Source organism: Argentina silus, assembly GCF_951799395.1.
Source record: "Argentina silus genome assembly, chromosome: Y".
Lineage (NCBI taxonomy): Eukaryota > Metazoa > Chordata > Actinopteri > Argentiniformes > Argentinidae > Argentina > Argentina silus.
Genome location: NC_139654.1, coordinates 37,335,936 through 37,343,370, shown reverse-complemented (window position 1 = coordinate 37,343,370; position 7,435 = coordinate 37,335,936). Strand labels below are relative to the sequence as shown.

The window sequence follows — 7,435 nt, the reverse complement described above, 5'->3', positions numbered from 1 at the left end:
TTCTAAGAGTGCAGGATCTGTGATGGGTCTGTCTGTCTCTATCTACGGTATATATCCGCTTGAATGCCACAGCCTATTTGAGTATTGTTGCTGACCATGTGCATCCCTTCATGGCCACAATTGACCCATCTTCTAATGGCTACTTCCAGCATGATAATGCACCATGTCACAAAGCAAAAGTTGTCTTAAACTGGTTTCATGAACATGACAATGAGTTCAGTGTTCTTCAGTGGCCTTCCCAGGATCTGAATCCAATAGAACACCTTTGGGATGTGGTAGAACGGGAGATTCACATCTTGAAAGTGAACCTGAAAAATCTGCAGGAATTGAGTGATGCAATCATGTCATCATGGACCAGAATCTCAAAGGAATGTTTCCAACATCTTGTGGAATCAATGCCACAAAGAATTGAGGCTGTTTTGAGAGCAAAGGGAGGCCCTACCCAGTATTAGTATAGTGTTCCTCATAAAGTGCTCTGTGAGTGTATATCTAACTATCTTTGTTTTTGCTGGTCTGTAGGATCTATGATGGCCGTCAGCCCATCCTGTGTATCATGGACACAGCCATGATCAAAACCATCCTCATCAAGGAATGCTACTCCCTTTTCACTAACAGGAGGGTAATACGCTAAATTGAAGTTGTTGTATGGGGAAAAAAACATAAGGGCTCCTTAAATAGATAATATCATTGTTATTATAGCATTATTAATATTAGGTTAATCTTGCAGTATATAATAATAATAATTTTTCTAGAATATCTATCTCACGGTATGACGCCGTGTTTATCGCTGAGGATGATGCATGGAGACGGATCCGCAGTGTCCTGTCTCCCTCCTTCACCAGTGGGCGGATCAAAGAGGTACAGTCCCATCTCTCCTCTCCTTCTTTCATTCATTCCTTTATACAACACAAATAAATGAATGACTAACAACTCTGACGCGTGTGTGTGTGTGTGTGTGTGTGTGTGTGTGTGTGTGTGTGTGAGAGTGTGTGAGAGTGTGTGTGTGATTTGTACTATGTGTATAGTGTGTATTCATTGTTGTTTGTTGTTGTGTGAAGCAGCAACTTTAATTAATTAATCCAAGACAAATTTTCATCCGGGACAATAAAGTATATTTGATCTTATCTTCGATAAGTAGTATAGAATAATAGTTCATCTTTGGAGTCACTTATTCTTTGACTATATACATAATGTATCCTGTATGGATGTATATTCTCAGGCTATATAAACATTAAAATAATTCCTGTTTCAAACATGATATTAATATATGTTTTGCACATATTAATCCACGTATCAATCATGATATTTTTCCATGTATCCTTCCCAACTCAGATGCTCAGGATCATGAAGCAGCACTCTGGTAACTTGGTCAGCAATCTGAAGAAGACGGCTGATAACGATGAGCCCATTGAACTAAAGGAGTGAGTATTTATCTCCGAGACGATAAGGTGAATTTGTAATTTCAGTGAACTCCCCCTTTAATTTTGTGGTTGTGGTTCTGGTGGTCAGAGATTGTGTGGTTGTGTTCCAGGTTCTTTGGACCATACAGTATGGATGTGGTCGTCAGTACTTCATTCAGTGTCGACATCGACTCCCTCCACAACCCCTCCGACCCCTTTGTGACCAACTTCAAGAAAATGCTCAAGTTTGACATCTTCAGCCCACTGTTCCTCACAGTCGGTACAACTGCCCCCATATAGCTTTCAGTCATTTTGTGCTTAATAAATGAAGCTATTGATTTCATTGATTAGACTGACATAAACCACACTGCCAATGGTTTGCGCTCTACTCATTTGACAAACACATGGGCCGTGTCCAGAACCAACCTCTAGTTCCTAAATGCTGGACACTTGGAGATCTGAGTGGATTGGATACAGAAGTGTCTAGGGATAGAGCCTAGGAGTTGTTTCTGGACAGGGCTGTGCATTGAATAGGATTGGAGTCACGTATCATGGTATTTCCTGTTCCTGTTTGTAACCGTGGCATTTCCTGTCCATCCAGCATTCTTCCCCTTCATGGGTCCTGTTATGGCAAACATGGAGGTATCCCTATTCCCTGCCTCGGTCACAGATTTCTTCTACGCTGTCTTTCAGAAGATCAAGTCCAATCGCGTGGCTAGCACCAGGAAGGTATGTAAATATAACTGATCAAATATACGATCTTCAGCCAGTATTGTGTAATACAATTGTAGAGATTTGGTAGCATCTGGTAGTTCTCATGTGATTTTGATCTGACGTAAGCCTGCTTCCAGAGTCGGGTAGATTTCCTGCAGCTGATGATAGACTCGCAGAAAGACAGCAACTCAAAGGGAGAGGAGCAGAGTAAAGGTGCCTGCCTTAAACACACACACACACACACACACACACACACACACTGTATACTAGCATCTAACACACACATACAGTACCTGCCTCAAACACCTATACCTACAAACACACCGTGGAAATACTCTACTTCGTCCCTTTCTCACACCTACCACCCCATTTCTCCCACTCTCCCTCTCCTCCCTCTCATTCTCCCCCTCTCTCCATCATCATAGGATTGAGTGACCACGAGATCTTGTCCCAGGCAATGATGTTCATCTTTGCTGGCTATGAGACCACCAGTAGCTCTCTGTCCTTCCTGGCCTACAATCTGGCAACCAACCCTCACATCATGACCAAGCTGCAGGAGGAGATAGACACTGTGTTTCCCAACAAGGTAACCGCTCTGCAGACTCCTATATAGTACTATTCATGTGGAACAGGAAATATGATAGTGACAGTGTTTTAGAGGGTACTGATGAGTGTGTAACCCCTGTGCACTGCAGACTCCTACAGATGGTTAGATAGGTGACAGTATTTTGCAGTGTGCTAATGTGTCTGTAGCATCCCTGTGCAGACTTCTGCCCAGTATTATTCATTTGAAACAGGAAGTAGATAGGTGTTGTTGGAATCTTCAGAATACTTAAAAGGCCAGTACCTGAGGACCTGAGGGATCTACAGGGTATATACCTTAAAAGCATGTCTGACATGCAGTGGTGTGCATGACCATAGAGTGATTTCTAAACTAATACAATCATCTTAAAATAAATTATAAAACTAACAAGTAATCAGTGCAGAGACTTGTGTGATATGTGCTCTCCATCTGACTCGTGCTGCTGCATTTTGTATCATTTGCCAAGAGCTTTCTTTGGTCGACCAGACAAGAGAGTGTTACAGTAATCAAGGCTGCTAGTAATACAAGCATGCATTCGTCTCTCAGTGTCAGCCTGGGAGAGGAAAGGTTGCATCTTTACAGCTGTGTTCTGTAAAGGTCCATGTAATATTCAAGCTTTCTAAAAGCTTCCTAACGGTTGTAATGACTATCTTTAATCGGTAGCGATCAGGGAACAAGATCCCTTATAATAAATCCCTTATGAATAAATATTTCATTTACGAACGCTGTTTTGGTTCGGAAAACACGCTTTTTAAAATGCAGTGTCCTACCTGACATTCGGTTTGCATATAAACATGTTGTGAGTGCCAGGGGTGTTCTAGGGGAGTAGACTGACCTTTCTCTGGTGGCTGCCTCTCCCAATCGTGTGCGCATGCAGAAAAACAACAGCTAATGTCCAACACTGCAAGTTCATTTCGGGGGGATATATTATTATTAGGGAGGATGTTGTTGTTTGGACAACTTCAGACAGAATTTCTCCACGATGGCAGATTTCCGGCAAACTTACTTACTCTTCTTTAAGTGATACAAATATGTTTTAGTCACATTCTTGATATGGGTTTCAAAATTAAGATCTGAGTCAATGGTAACACCTTGTTTTTTTGCCTGGTGCTTAGTGTTACTGTAAGTAGTGTCTTTAAGTGTGCAGACAGTTTGACCAGGACAAGGACAAAGAGCATTTTGGCATCAGCATTAATTAATTAATTCTAAGGTCATTAAGAACCTAGTTAATAACTTAACAACATAGTGCTATCTCAGTGCTATGATCGGCACAAAAGCCAGATTGGAACATGTCAAAGGTACAGTTGGGAAGAAGGAGATTATTTAACAGTTTGAACACCTTTTTTTCAAGAATTATAATTTTTTTGCTTAAAAAGGGAAGGTTGGAGATTGGCCTAAAATCGCTAAGGACTGAAGAGTCTACTCTTCAGTCCTTAGCGAGTCTACTTTTCTTCAGGAGGGGTTTCACCATGGTAGTTTTAGGTGCAGATGAACAGACCCCCACTTTGCTGAGCATTTCTGTATGACCACTGCAAAAGAGTTCATAGTGCTTCCATGTGGTGGAAGGTGGGGTAACAAGTCATCAAACACATCTTCAGGTCTTGCCTGAGTGATTCTCCTCACCTAATATTGTTTCTCTTATCTCAGAAGTATGTTGCAAATTCCTCACATTTGTAGGTGGAGAGCAGATCACCAGGTGTCTTGTGGGCGGGATTTATAAGGCTGTCAATCGTTGAAAAGAGCACTGTTTGAGTTGTTATGATTCATTATCAATTTTGAGAAATGATCCGGCTTGGCGTTTTTTTTATTGCCTTATTAAAAGCAGAAAGATGCTCTCGAAGAATATCAAGGTGGACCTGCAGTTTTTGTCAGCTCAGACTTTCTGCAAATTCTTTTAAATTTGGCCACAGCCTTTTTCAGTTTGACTGGTGCTACAGAGTCGATAGTTGCCCTTAGTTTGGTGTTGAAGCTGGTTACTAAATCATTATCACAGGAGGAAGCTGTTGATGGTGTACTATTCATATTCATATTCATCATGAAATTCTCATCTGCTCAGCGACATGGCTAAATAAGTAATGGAGCGAAAATATATTTTTTCCCTACTTCTAATAGACTGACATGCATTCATGTTTAGCCAGGTTTCAGATAAAAACATTACAGTGCAGCTTTCGCTCTGAGATAAGATCAATAAAGGTTTTGCCAGATAGGGACCTAATATTCAAAAGCACCATGGTAATGTTCTCTGGGCTGTTCGGTGCTGCCCGGCCACAGTTAATGGAATGGATACCAAGTTATTCACATTTGAACCACCTGACAGTTTTCTTGTAGTCTGTCGACTGTGAGAGGAAATAATAGACTATAGCACATTCAGTATTCCAAGCAGTCAATCCACTAAAAGCAGCCCAGTTTAGTGGCATTTTGACTTCTGATTGATCCTTGTGTACATCTATCATTTACATTGTTCAGTGGAATCTAAATGTATTTTCTTCTAACTATCAAGATAACATTATTTAGCGATTTTTTTGTTTATTCATGTACAACAAAAAAGCAAGTCTCTATTACACACGTACATTGAAAGTAATGGCGTTCTGTATGCGGGTGTCATGAAATTAGGCTATGCAGATTAGAATAAGTACAGTACTGTGTTCATTTCCCAAAAAAAGAACACAAAAAACTAACAGCTCTTCAGATTTGCGACGAAAAAGAGTTAGTTCTGGGCTACGGCTACGTGAACGACCAATCACTAGTGCTCATGTGAGTGTAATATCCCTGTTCAGGCTCCTATCCAGTACGAGGCTCTGATGCAGATGGACTATCTAGACAGCGTGATCAACGAGTCTCTCAGGTTGTACCCCATCGACTTGAAAGAGTCGCCAAGAAATCTGTTGAGATCAGCGGCATCACCATCCCCAAGGGTATGGTTGTCATGTTACCCATCTGGACCTTGCACCGTGACCCCGATGTGTGGGAAGACCCAGAGGAGTTCAAACCAGAGAGGTAATGGGCCACATCTTAACCACAACCACAATATCAATCACAACAGCAACGATAAGAGCAGTGTTCCACAAACAACCATAAAACAAACCTAAATGCGACGACCAAACACAAACAGGTTTCTTCAACCATGTATAACCATCATATTACTGTGATTTAATTGATATGTTCTTTAACCCCTCCTCCTCTGAACTCTCCGTGTGTAGGTTCAGTAAGGAGAACAAGGAGAGCATCGACCCATACACCTACATGCCGTTCGGGTTGGGCCCACGGAACTGTATCGGGATGCGATTCGCTCTGGTATTGATGAAACTGGCGATGGTGGAGATTCTACAGAGGTTCAACTTCACCGTCTGCAAAGAGACAGAGGTGAGACAAAATAATGATACAATGATTGTAAATATAATTTTGTACCTATGACTTTGTTGCGTTTCTATATGTAGCAGAGGTGATTTTGGAATCACACTCGCGTGATGAGGTAGCCCTGCCTGAGACATGTAAACTGAAGTGTCGCCCTCAGACCTTGAGGATGTCCTCTTGGCTTAATAGTAGCGTTTGTGTCTTCCACATGGGAGACCCGGGTTTGAACCCCCATACTACAATTCTGTACTTGCGTACTGCATGAGTATGTACTCCCCATTTAATTTCCCAGATTGCATTTTTCAGTACTAGGCGCCAATCATCCTCAGTATAGGCTACCTACTAAAATTTAGTAACTAAATGATGGAAGTGTGAGATTTAAAAAAAAGCTATTTGTATTTCTGCAAAACTCCCTCGAGACTTCATAGGGCCATTTTAATGTATGTCGACCCAAGAGACGTTGTCCAGGAGTTTGAGTTTATTTGAATTTATAGTGCAATGCTACCCGAACGTAACAGTGACACTGTATTAGGTAACATTCATAGTGTAACGCTGACATCTGTTTTACTCGTTCCTTCATACTGTAACGACCCTGTGTAAGGCCCGTTAGCAGCTCCGCCAAGGGAGTTAACTCTCTTGGTGTTGTGGCTAGCGCGGCCGGTTTGTAAGCGGAAGGTTGCGAGTTCGATACCCGCTTAAGGCAAGCTGCTCTGCCCCGCCGTTCGCTACAATACTTTAACTGTGTGTCAACTCTCACCAGATCCCCATTGAGATGGACCTACAGAACACTCTGATGCCCATACGGCCCATCAAACTCAAGCTGCTGTCCCGCTGCCAGGAGTCCAACGACAACCAGCTCAAAGCAGACAGCCAGTGATGAGGACCTGCCCTGCTGCAGGTCTCTCAGTTATTATGTTACACATAGATCTAGGATAAGCCCCAACACTGGCTACTTTCAAAAATGGGCTTAAAAAAAAAAAGGGCTTCGCTTTTGCCTTAAATTGAAACTAAATTGGCGCTAATAATTGCACTGTGACCCTAAAATGCACTGTGACTTTTATTCTTTTTTTATGTCTTTTATGCGTTTTTATTCTAATTTTTTTTTCATGCTCTTTCCTTTTTATCTATTTTACGTAAAGCACTTTGAATTGCCTCTGTGTATGAAATGTGCTATATAAATAAACTTGCCTTGCCTCGCCTCGCCTCTGGGCTCTGCTGCTACTGTATGCTGCTCTCTTTGTATCTGTCTATTAGTGGAGGTCCAGGACTAGTTGTACAGAGACAGTTGTTGTCTGTCGTCTGCAGTGCAGGGATTTGCATGTGACTTGTGTATGTTTTGTACTCGTCTGGTAGTGGGTCTCTATCATCACGCTAAAAACGTGTG

The 7,435-nt window shown here is 41.8% G+C and overlaps 1 pseudogene across 1 annotated transcript; it reads left to right on the top strand.

Annotated features, from left to right (window-relative positions):
• Positions 1 to 523: 523 nt before the first annotated feature.
• Positions 524 to 6,928, top strand: LOC310824102 (cytochrome P450 3A27-like; annotated as a pseudogene). Its single transcript has 10 exons — positions 524 to 619; positions 715 to 858; positions 1,333 to 1,421; positions 1,532 to 1,680; positions 2,002 to 2,129; positions 2,252 to 2,327; positions 2,540 to 2,700; positions 5,475 to 5,694; positions 5,898 to 6,060; positions 6,812 to 6,928. The product of its transcript is annotated as a cytochrome P450 3A27-like (transcript).
• The last annotated feature ends 507 nt before the right edge of the window (positions 6,929 to 7,435 follow it).